Source organism: Bidens hawaiensis, unplaced genomic scaffold (genome assembly GCF_021521415.1).
Source record: "Bidens hawaiensis isolate Kalapana, Puna unplaced genomic scaffold, B.hawaiensis_p1.1 tig00004126_1, whole genome shotgun sequence".
NCBI lineage: Eukaryota > Viridiplantae > Streptophyta > Magnoliopsida > Asterales > Asteraceae > Bidens > Bidens hawaiensis.
The window spans coordinates 932,522-944,506 of record NW_027491245.1 but is presented as its reverse complement, the minus strand read 5'-3'; positions in this window follow the sequence as shown (position 1 = coordinate 944,506).

Below are 11,985 nucleotides of genomic sequence, written 5' to 3'. Positions count from 1 at the left end.
TTGAGAAGTTATTGGGCCCGAAAGTTACGGCCATGCTATGTTTTAACGAACCGCAATATCACGAGCTGACATTAGAATTTTTGAGTATGTTTCAATATAAATATGGCAATTTTGCTCAATCGGATGCGGTGTCGTTTGTTTTGGGAAGAGAGTTGTATGATATGACTATGGCGAAGTTGCGGCAGTGAGTGGATTTTATACAGAGGATGAGATTAAAGAGCTGGATTTTCTTACAAGTATTCGAGGGGCGTTCACAAGTAAACAGGAGGTGAGTTTTGGTCAGGACGAGTTGGCTGCGTTTTGGAACAAGATTGTGATTTGTCCGTTTTTGGGATCGATGGTGAGCTCGGATATTCGAGATCCGGTGCTTCGTTTTATTCACCAGGTTTTGGTGAATACGTTGATTGGTCGCGGTTCGGGCGATAATAAGGTTAACTGGATGGATATTTTTTGTTTATTTGCAATGGTTGAGAAGGTTCTGATTAATTATGCAAGTATTTTGGCATTTTCATTTCATTGGACGAGACGTGGTGGAACCAAAAATAGGTCAAAGCTAGATATGGGCCCATACATCACGCTCATTGCTAAAAATTTGGGTGTGCTTAATAAGTTTAAACCGAAGTATATGAGATTGGGACCCGGAAGAGAGTTTTTGGGAGTCAAGGATTTGAGAAAGGCGTGTATTTTGAAGATGACTGACCCGTTAGAGTGGGAGGATGTTAAGTTGGGCCCGCAGATTCATCCACCGCTGAACACTGAAGCTGTTGCGGCTATGAGAGCCGGTTTACCGACACGTCACCAGAGGCCGCTTCACAGATCCGAGAGACCAGGTGTTCAGTTCCCGGTCATAGAGCCTCGCCCCGAGACTATTACTGTGGACGCATTGTATGACAGGATGTAGTCCGGTTTTGATAAGATTAGGGGGTATGTGACCGAGCAGCGGGATGAGTTAAGACAGATGAAAGAGGCGAACCAGAGAAGGCAAGATGAGCATATGAGGTATTTGATGACTAGTTTGAGGATTAGTTTGCATGCGTCTCTCCAACAGCCGGATGTTGCGGGTCCGAGCGGGTCGAGTGCCCCGGGTGGTTCGGGTTATGGTTATAGAGCACCGGTTTACCAAACGGGTCATCTAGAATTTGATAATGCAGAACCATTCCCCTATTTTGAGCAGGAGTCGGAGGAGGAAGAAGAGGACGATGATTGAGTTTTGGGAGTTTATATCTTTTATGATGTTTTTTGTTTTTATTTTTTTATGGTGTTTTTATTTTTATTTGGTCTGTACTGAAATTATTTGAAGACTATTTGGTTGGGTTGGCGGGTTGAAAGTTGGTGGATGTTGAAAACTTATAAGTAACCTTTATTTTTTAGATGTTATGTTTGATATTATTTAGGTTTGTCGAGAGGAGTGGCCATGTCCATTCAGTGAGGGAATGAGTTACCAATTCATGTTGAGCGGTCGGTGAGGAGAGCACCCATGGAATTAGACTGGCACATTGACAGTCTCGCATATTACCAGCTAAGTCTTTTTCATTGTATTTTGTTTTTATGTCTTTGTTTTTATTTTTAGGTTTTTGCTTTTTATTTTTTATAATTTTAGCTTTTGTTTTAATTTTTCAAGTCGTGTTTCCCGTGCCCACATTGAGGACAATGCAAAATTTAAGTGTGGGGATATGACACAAGTATTTCAACTAATTTTATTTTTGTTTTCGTTTTCGTACTTATGTTTTTAGTTTGTTTATTAAAAACAATTTGAAAAATGTTTTAAAAATGTCCCTTGTTTTTAGTTTTTTGCGTTAAAGTGAGAGATGATGATTTTATCGGAAATTGGTTTTTCAAACTACTAATAATATGAGATAAATAAAAGAAAACGCACTTAACTTGGGATGTGTCGGTAGGCTCAGCCTTGAAAATGAAAAGGCAATTTGATAAAATGGTTAAAATGGAAATCTTTTGTGGGTAAAGCGTTTTGTCTGTGTAAGATAAGTAATGAAAGGTTTGGCCATACTCAAGCCTCAAATTTTGGTATGAAAAAGTAGAAATATTATGAGTTTTAAAATCTGAATACGTTATCATATGATGCTTGGGTAGGTTTAACGTTGGAGTATGCCGTGTAGCCTGTGATATAAATCTTAAACTGCTAGTTTAGTGTTTTGCACCTCATTGGCGTATGGTCTGGCCGGTCCCCTTATGGAGACATGCAGCGTAGCGCGGCCAGGCTCCCATCTCCTGTTCACGCGGCGCCTAGGGTAGCTGTTGGTGGATTCACTACGTGAATATTGGCTTTTGGCCACACTCATGCTCTGGGCGGTTTGCCACACCTCGGTCTAAATGTGTGGCTAGAGGTCGCTTTCGTCACACATTTGTTATTCGTGTGACTAAAAACGCATCTGTTAGAACTAAAAACACACATGTTAGAACCTTTAGCCACATATATTAGATTCGTGTGACAAAAAACACACATGCTGGAACCTTTAGCCACTCTTATTCAATTTGTGTGACAAAAAACGCAGCTGGTAGCCACATTTTCACAAAAAATGTGATATTTATTAGCCACACGTAATAAACTGTGGCCAAATATTATCTATGCTTACAGTAATTTGTTAATGATGTGGCTAAAGCTAATATATATGGCCACACTTATAGGTATATGTGACCATAGAGTATTGTTTGTTAGCCACTTATAAGTTTTATGTGTAGCTAAAAGTTAACGATGACATTAAGACAAAGCGTGTGATTATTAGTAGTTAATGGTCACACTTTAATTGTTTCATATGTGGCTAAAAATTAATAAATATGGTCACACTTAAAGGTTTATGTGACCATATAACATTGTTTGTTAGCCACTTATAATATTTGATGTGTGGCTAAAAGCTAATAGTGACAGCACAATTTAGATTAATGAATTGATAGAACCATTAAACAAGTGTTTGTTGTGCAATCTGCTGAACTGTTGGTACATATCTGTAATGGTTGAATTATTGTGAATTTTGTATGTATGAGAAAAATATAATAAATTTTTTTTGATAAACCTAATTCATATATTCAACTGTGGTAAATTTTGTAGAATTTATACTTAATATTTTCTTAGTGAATAAAATCAGTTTGTACATGCTATAATCTGTCTCGTGAACTAAGTGATCATAAGTTAAGTTGTATGATGAATGTTTGGTTGATTTGCCATGATACGATGTGTGAATACATGTTAGGACTTTTTAGTACTATTGACATTGATTATTATCACCAACGAGTCGTCTATTAAAGTGTTTGTTTGTGTATACATTATGTCTAATGTGACTGTGCGTGATAGTCGTCGTGCTTTGAGGTTTCGCCTCACATTAACCCTTTACTAGTTATGATGCTAATATTTTAACAATTTTAGGTTCAAAAAGTTAGAGCCGAAATGGAAAAAGATGAAAGGAAGTCAAGAAACGAGTTGGAAGAATGAATGAAACAAATGGAATAAATGGAAAAAGAACTTAAGGAAAATGAAGAAAGGAGACAAAAACAATTTAATGAGTTTATGAGAAAGTTTGAGGTCGGTAGTAATTAGTATTAGTTTCAAATATTTTGAATTCATAACTTATTAGTGAAGGTTTGTTAATGTAAAATTGTTTTGAATTTATGTTATTGGGTTTGTTAAACTTATGAAATAGCCACATTTATCTATGTGTGACCAAAAGTATGATAATAGCCACACTTTATATTACAAAAGCATTATGTGTGACAAACGGTAAGACAATGGCCACACCACAAACTACAAAAGAGTGTTTGAGTGGCAAGGTCACATTTTTAGCCACATTGACAATAACCTCCAGTGTCTATATGATATGATTGGCCACACAATACACCACTATGTGTGACGAAAAGTATGACAATAGCCACACTTTAAATTAGGAAAAACATTATGTGTGACAAACGGTAAGACAATGGCCATACCACAAACTACAAAAGAGTGTTTGACTAGTAAGTTCACATTTTTAGCCACATTGACAATAACCTCCGGTGTCTATATGATATGATTAGCCACACAGTACTCACTATGTGTGACGAAGAGTTTGACAATAGCCACACTTTAAATTACGAAAAGCATTACGTGTGACAAATGGTAAGACAATAGCCACACTATAATCTACAAATGAGTGTTTGAGTGGCAAGTAAACATATTTAGCCACTTTTAATGTAATATCCAGTGTCTATATCATATAATTAGCCACTCTATTATTAAATTTAAGTGACCATTTCTTTGCTATATCCACACGGTATAGGTCACAATGCAAGCTTAACACAACCCTATTGGCCACATTATTGTAAAATTCATGTGGCTGAAATAATAATTCATGTGGCTATATACGTGCAATGGTCACTCATAGGAAATAGTCATGTGGCCATTTTCTACCGTTCAGCCACACTTATTGGAGAGGCTTCTTGATGGCCAGCAACTAATGCATGTACCCTTTAGCCACACTTATTACCACATAAGGCCACTAAAAACTGTGTGTGGCCATATCATACCCACGGTGTCGTGACCTTTGGCCACATATGACCTGAAGAAAATGTGTGTGGCTAAAGGCCTACGGCCACACTTTTTTCATGTTGCCGAAGGTCAATTTTCACGTAGTGATTTTTAATTTGTTTTTGCTTCAAGTTGGGCCTTGTTTTGGGTATTTAAACATCTTTAACTTAAACTTGAACATAACCTGAAGCCACCAGCCGAATTTTAGAGTTCGTGGAGCATATTTTCGCGTTTCTTGGTGATTTTGAAGGCAAGAGGACAACCGGTGAAGACTTATACGTTCACGTTTGGAGATTACGGGTTTTATCGCCTTTAATCTTTCGTTTATTAGATTTTCACCATGTTTTCAGTATTACTTATTTTGTTTGATTTAGACTTTATGATGCTAGGCTAAATTTCATAAACTACCTAGGTCGTGATGAACCATTGTTCGGTTTGATTTTGTTTGGATTTCGTTTCGTTATGGATTTTATGTTTTAAGTAAATTGTTGAGTTTGATTTAATTAATGCATATGATTGCTTGGTTTTGTTTATTTGGATTTATTTTTTCACATTGCCCTTGTTGATTGTTTCATAGGATAGGGTTTTGTTAGGTCATTTACTGTGTGTTCTTGACTAGTTTGTGATTAATATCGATTAAAATCATAGAAACAATAAAATCAATTAAAAAAAGTGAGCTGATAGCCTAGAAAGATGTAAGGTGATAGGCTATTGATAGATCTTTGCTTGTCGGGATTACTAGATTTAGTTCTTCGTAAGGAGTCCGTCTAGATTTGATTGTCAGCTTAGTCTATTAAGTTAATTGAGTTTGCTTTGCTATCTTTGAATTCCGCGCTTTAAGGTAGGTTTTCTTCATAAAAGATACTTAGACATAATTATTAAATAACCGTAAGGAAGTTTAATTTATAAAACTGGTGAGTCTTAAAACTTGTTGGAAATCCATAGGCGTCTTCTTGAAGTTCAAGGGTCATGTTCAGGTTTTCTGTCAAGGGTCTATTTCATGATCCCAGTTCCATAACTTGAGTTTTCCATTTAATTAATAACCGTAACTTTGGGGATTCTAGCCTAGGTAGTTATCTTTGTCATCTATATTAATCTAAGTTTTTAATTGTTTATTAGTTTAAAAGTAATTAGGTTAAAGGTTTTATATTAATTAATTAGTTTTAAGGATATGATTATGTTTTATTATTATTATTATATAAATTAGGGTTTGGTTTTATTATTTTATTATTAGTTTATTAATTAGTTAATTAAAGTAATCATTAGTTAATCATTATTAGGTATTAATTATTAGTCAATTAGTATTTAGAGTTTTAATTAATTAGTATAAAATTCCCCCTTAAATATTATTAATAAATAGTCGTGTCTTGTTGTTGAGTCTTGTTTGCTAGTTTCGTAATTTAAAGAGTCTCGTGGGTTCGATATCCGGACTTACTTAGTTGTACTAGAGTCGAACGGTTCACTTGCCGGTTAGTAGTATAAGTAAGTTTAAGGGTCTAGAGTATTACTTAGTGTCTAGATTAGTATAATTTTAGTTAATAATTATTTGACTACTTTTAGCACATCAAATAGGAAATTCCACAACTTGTATACGAAACAATAAATAATAGCAATAATTTGAATGAAATGAAATCGCTAATAAGAATACATTAGCGACACCTTGCTATAATAGAATACCAAATAGTTTAGGATTTTGTATGAAATTGTTAATAAGAACACATTACGACACCTTACTATAAGAGAATACCAAATAGTTAAGGATTTATCAATCAATCCTCCAAAAGCGGTAAGCACATTAGCATATAACATGTAAGCATAGAACACCAAATCGAGCATTTATTTAAGTAAAGTATACAATGAAGTTTGTGGTTTAAGACTCAAGTATAAAGCATTTAGTTTGAAATTAGTATTCAATATCACCCCCAAAACGAAAGATGAAAAACGGGGTATGAAAGTACTCATGTTCAAGTAATAAACTTGAAAGATGGATGATTTGGAGTTTAACCGGAACGACGGGTTTAACGAACAAAGCCTAAAGGAAAAGGTCTTATATTAGAAAAGTTGTCTTGGAAGTCTTTAAATAAAATACATGATGAGAAATGAAGCAATTAAAGTTTAAGGTTTAAAATGTAAATAAATAGGAATTTATAACAATAGTCCTTTGAAAATATAAGTTTGCTCGAAACCGGGTTAAAGTATCTATCCTTAATATTACTCAATTTATGTTAAGTAATAAGGTGGGTAAAAATGCAAGAACGCAAGTCTCTTTATAATATAGATACTAAAACGGGTTTTAACGAGTGTTCGGGTTGTTGGTTTGGGTCTTGATATTTGGTCAAACCAAAAGTCAACTTTCCAAAATAATAAATGTTATGAGATAACTCAATAAAATTTAATAAGACTTAACCAAGTATGTAGTTCTATTGTTTTAGAACTAACAACGTCTGTTAAGCGAGTGTTCGATTTTGTCGGTCCAAACTTTGTTATGAGATCAATTTGGATCCAAAATTTCCAAGTACTTAGGAAAATAATTAAAATCAGTTTCTAAAGTATTTTTAAATATTCATACAAGTCTTGATAGCTAAAAACACACTTGTGTGTCTTAAGCAAGTGAAAATCGGTTTAGTTCGGTTTGGTTCGGTTTCCATCTCACAATAAGTTCATATATGGTTTCCATATGTCCAAATATCAAGGAACTTGTATAATAATTTATAAATGAAGATACTTAAGTTTTACAACCAAAAAAAGTTAACACTATAGTCTTTAAACGAAAGTTCGGTTTTCGGTTCGGATCTTGTTTCAGGTTAAGACCGAGGTAAGATTCAACAAACCCATAACCATAAAACTTATATAAATTATTTTAGAAACTTAAATCTAACAATAAGCATGTTTAAACAATTATTTAACAAAACTAGTAAACAAAGTTTGGTTTACAGTTTGGAGCTATTTACGGTTAAACCGAGGCTAGTCTCTTCAAACCCATAACCATGGAACTTAATAAATAAGCAAGATGAGCATAATTTAAGCATGGTTAGTAAGAAATAACAATGTTAGATGTTTAGATGCGGAAAATATATACCAAAGACCACCAAAGTCCTCCATTTAGCCTTGCCTTACGAGGCCCGACACTTCACCAATCGAGACCGGAAAACTGACCACCAAAGGTAACAAGGGGTGTATATTATATATATGTTGTTCAACCATAAGTTAAGTAACAAAACAAAAATTAAAGAATGATTCTTGATTGATTATTAAGAAACCTTGAAGAAATGAAGTTGTGTTCTTTGTTTGGGATAGAAAAGATGAGAGATGAACAAGGTGGAAATGAAAGAGATGAGCTTGTTTATATAGGGAAAGAGTGAAGGGTTGGGTATAAAGTTTCTTTTATGGTTTGCATGAAAATGGGTATGTTTAAATGGTCAAACAATGCATAATAAAACAAATATTAAAATCCAATATTTTATATATTTTAAATGAAAAAATCCAATATTTTATATATATGAAATGTTCGGGTTACAAACGGGTCGGGTTTACATAACAAAAGTGACCTGAAATTGACGAATGCCACATTAACAGTAAGTTACTTTTATCTTTCTAAGAAGAAATTAATTAATGTCTATAAAAAAGTATGACATTTAGTTTGATTACTATTTATTAACTGAAATTGTGTAATACAAGCTAGCGCCAGTGTGGGTAGTCCCCACGTGTACCATGGGTACACCGCCATCACCCCCCTCTTATTTTCCTTTCCGAGTTGTGACTCTGGGTATAATTCCCCGCTAAAATATCTATTATTAGCGATATTGTTAGTGTCTTCACTTGCACTACATCCTTAGTTCTGTTGCTTCAATGTAGTGTGTAAGGCCCCGTTACCGGTACCCTACATTTGGTGTTGGATTTACTCATAAACGCAGTTCTAAATATCAGAGTTAATTAAAACTTTACGTGGAATATAAAACTTCAACCATAAAACATTACATAACTTTCAATTCTTGTCTTATCAAACACTAACAGTTATTTAAAAACAAAACATAGTCTTAAAAACATCATAACATTCCCTTGAGACGTCAGTGTCTTCAATTCGATGCCATGTGTCCTCATCAAGCGAACTGCCTCAATCTACTCACCTGCGTGTATACAAAAAGTCAGCTACGCTGAGTGAGTTCTAGTTAATCACACATTATACAATACATACACTTACCTTCAATTATGCATCCGAAGATACATAATAATTACTTTACAAATTTACCTTTATTACATAAGTCATACATACATTCGTACTTTAATACTTTCATACTATATAAATTACTGTCCTTTTCTATCTCAGATATTATTAGGGTCTGGTCCTTCTTTCATTTGTCTATCTCAGATATTATTAGGGTCTGATCCCTTTCTTGTCTATCTCAGATATTATTAGGGTCTGGTCCCTTTTTACTTCTATATCTCAGATATTATTAGGGTCTGGTCCCTTCTATCTCATATATTATTAGGGTCTGGTCCCCTTTTCTTATCTTCGTACATACCGTCTTTACATACCCATAACATACATACTTTCTTTAATCATTCATACATACTCATATATTGTACATATATCTATCATACACATTCATCTATCATAAACATACCTTCCTTGTTAGCATGTGCAATATCCGAAGATCGTTCACATACCGACAAGCTTTCATTCACATTTAAGATATACATACACAACATATAAACCATATAAGGCATACACTTACCAGTTAAGGTAAGGGTATTAACTATCACATCGAGTATGCACACAGCCCTGAAAACATAACAAGGAAATGGGGCTAGAAACTCACCTGAATGCGGTTACGTTCACCGTTTATGGTAATCCCCTTTTCTTGAGCTGTGTATGACTAACTGTATAACAATTACACGTATCAATTAACTATTACTACTCGTATCGTATTTCTATCTTTATATAACCCACAACAAACAGGGGTCCGGGGGCAGCGCCCCTGGCAGCGGGGTTCTAGGGGCGGCAGCCCCTCGCGGGGTCCAAGGGGCAGAGCCCCTGGCTGGGGTAAGCTGCCAGGTCAGCTTGGAAAAATTTTATTTTCATTAACTGACTTAACACATTTTCAATTAGGATTTTAATTTACTTTCTAATTTGTTAACCCATTCTTCATAACGTATTAAGTCTGATTCGCTATCTGATTCGTTACCGAACTTAACTTAAGCGAACTTAGCTACTGGCAAAGTTAACATCAGCGAACTTAGCTACTAGCGAAGTTAACATCAGCGAACTTTGCTAGTAGCGAACTTAACCAGTGGCGAACTTAACATCCGGCGAACTTAACTATCAGGCAAAGTTCACAGCTGGTGAACTTACTTGCAAGCGAACATGCCGGGCGAAGTTGCTGCGGGCGAAGTTACCCAGCAGCGGCTACGGCTCATCCTAAAACCCCTATAATCATTCCGTTTTAATGTGTAATATATTGATAAGAGGTTGATTATTCTCGCAAACGTTCCCGTGGCCATTTTTGGATAAAACACGACCCGAAAGTGCATAATGTTTGGACCTTTAAGATTAAAACGTTCAAAACTAGATCTTATGGGTTCATTTAATCAAGCCGCATAGGTTTATGAGTTCATTAGCTTCGTTTTAGCAACATGTTTACAACTTTACTTTTTGTCTATACCCGATCTATTCTCGTTCTAATTTCCAAGGCTAAACGCTTATAAAAACGTATACTTTAAAGGGTCAAGAACATATCTTTAGTGCTCGTTTGGATCTCGTTTAGCTCGTTTATGAACTCTAGATCTTGTATATAGCTCGTGTAATAAAGATCTAATACAAGCTAATGTCCGTTTGGACTCAAATCTCTCTCGTCTCCCCCTCGGTCGTATATGGTGTAGTGATATGTGTGTGTTTTTGAGTGTGTAGAGATTAGGATGGAAAGAAATGAGGATTTAGGGTTTTAGGGTGGTTTAAGAGGATATTTATATCCCCTAAAGCCCATGGACCTAAGGCCCATTCCCTTTAATCCATCTTAATTAGTCCAAGTCCATGATCTTTTCCTTATTAGATGCTAGTTAATATTATTTAACACACGACAATTTAACGCAACTTTCTTTATTTATTATTAGAATATTTAGGATGTTACATAGTGTTAATGTAGTGTGTGATTTATTGAGCTAATTTTTCAAAGAAGGTTTATAACTTAGATCTTCTAATGGCAGGTGTTTGTCTTAATAAGGGTGATTTATTGTCATTTCTATTATTTTTTGATAGCAGAAATAGACAAAGGTCATTGTTAATTATTGAAGGCGTGTGAATAAATATAGGAAATATTCACAACCGCATAATAATCAATAATCAACCCAAAAGATCATCGTGAAAATGGAAAATTATCGTACTTTTTTAGAGTTACTAAAATAACTACTAAATAGGTGTGAATACGCATCAGCACCAATCAAAAGTTTTCAAATTTTCCTTACCAAAATATCTAAGTTATATGATATCTATCAAGAGTAATAGAAAGGAATTACTAGAAGTCTAAGTATTCCATAGGTAGGTTCTTGAGTTAAAACAACAACAATATCGATAACGGAGTTACGCATCATTAGAATCTGGAGAGGTAGGTTCGCATCGTCATCCTTAGCAATGATTTCAAACAGATCTTGCGTAGGAAGATGAAATATGGCCTAAGACTAGTGGGAAATAGGCTCTAGGAGCGTGTGAATAATTTCTCTAAAAGGAATATAAAGATCCAAAGAAAAGGTATGGCACCGTACACAATTAATGACACAACAGAAGATGTTGGGGGGCGGTCCTTCGACTTGCTGTCGATGTTGCGAATCTTGATAATAGTGTGAACTAGGCTTTTGTGACATGTTACATAATCCATGCTAAGTAATCGCTAGAAAATAAAACAATTAATAAATATAATATATTAATAACTTCCAATTTAACGTATTAATAATTAAAATTAACTTCACCCATGTGTACCTTTTTGCTTCACGTGACGAGCAAGAGAGCGCGTGTTTGAATATTTGGTTATAGTTTAGAAAAATCTATATTTTCTAATTCTCTATAACGATTGGCTCTGATACCAACTTCTGTCAAACCCCGAAAACCTTAACTTAAACAGCGGAAGACTTTTGACCAAGTTGTTTGGGTTGTGACAGTTGTCGTTAGCCAATCATAATACAATATAGTATAATAATAATAATAATCAAAGTTTAACTTTTCAAAGAAACTTTATTATTATTAAAATAAAAGTCTACACATGTATAAAAACACGGTTATTACATGTCCCAAATTATTTCCCATATTCAAACACCACCCGCCTCTTTTCCTTGATCGTCACTAGGCCATCACTTACCTGAAAAACATATTAAAAATCGTTTGTCAACACATTGTGTTGGTGAGTTTTCCTTTATAATCAAAATAGTCCATATATATATATATATATACACACACACATACACACACACACACACAC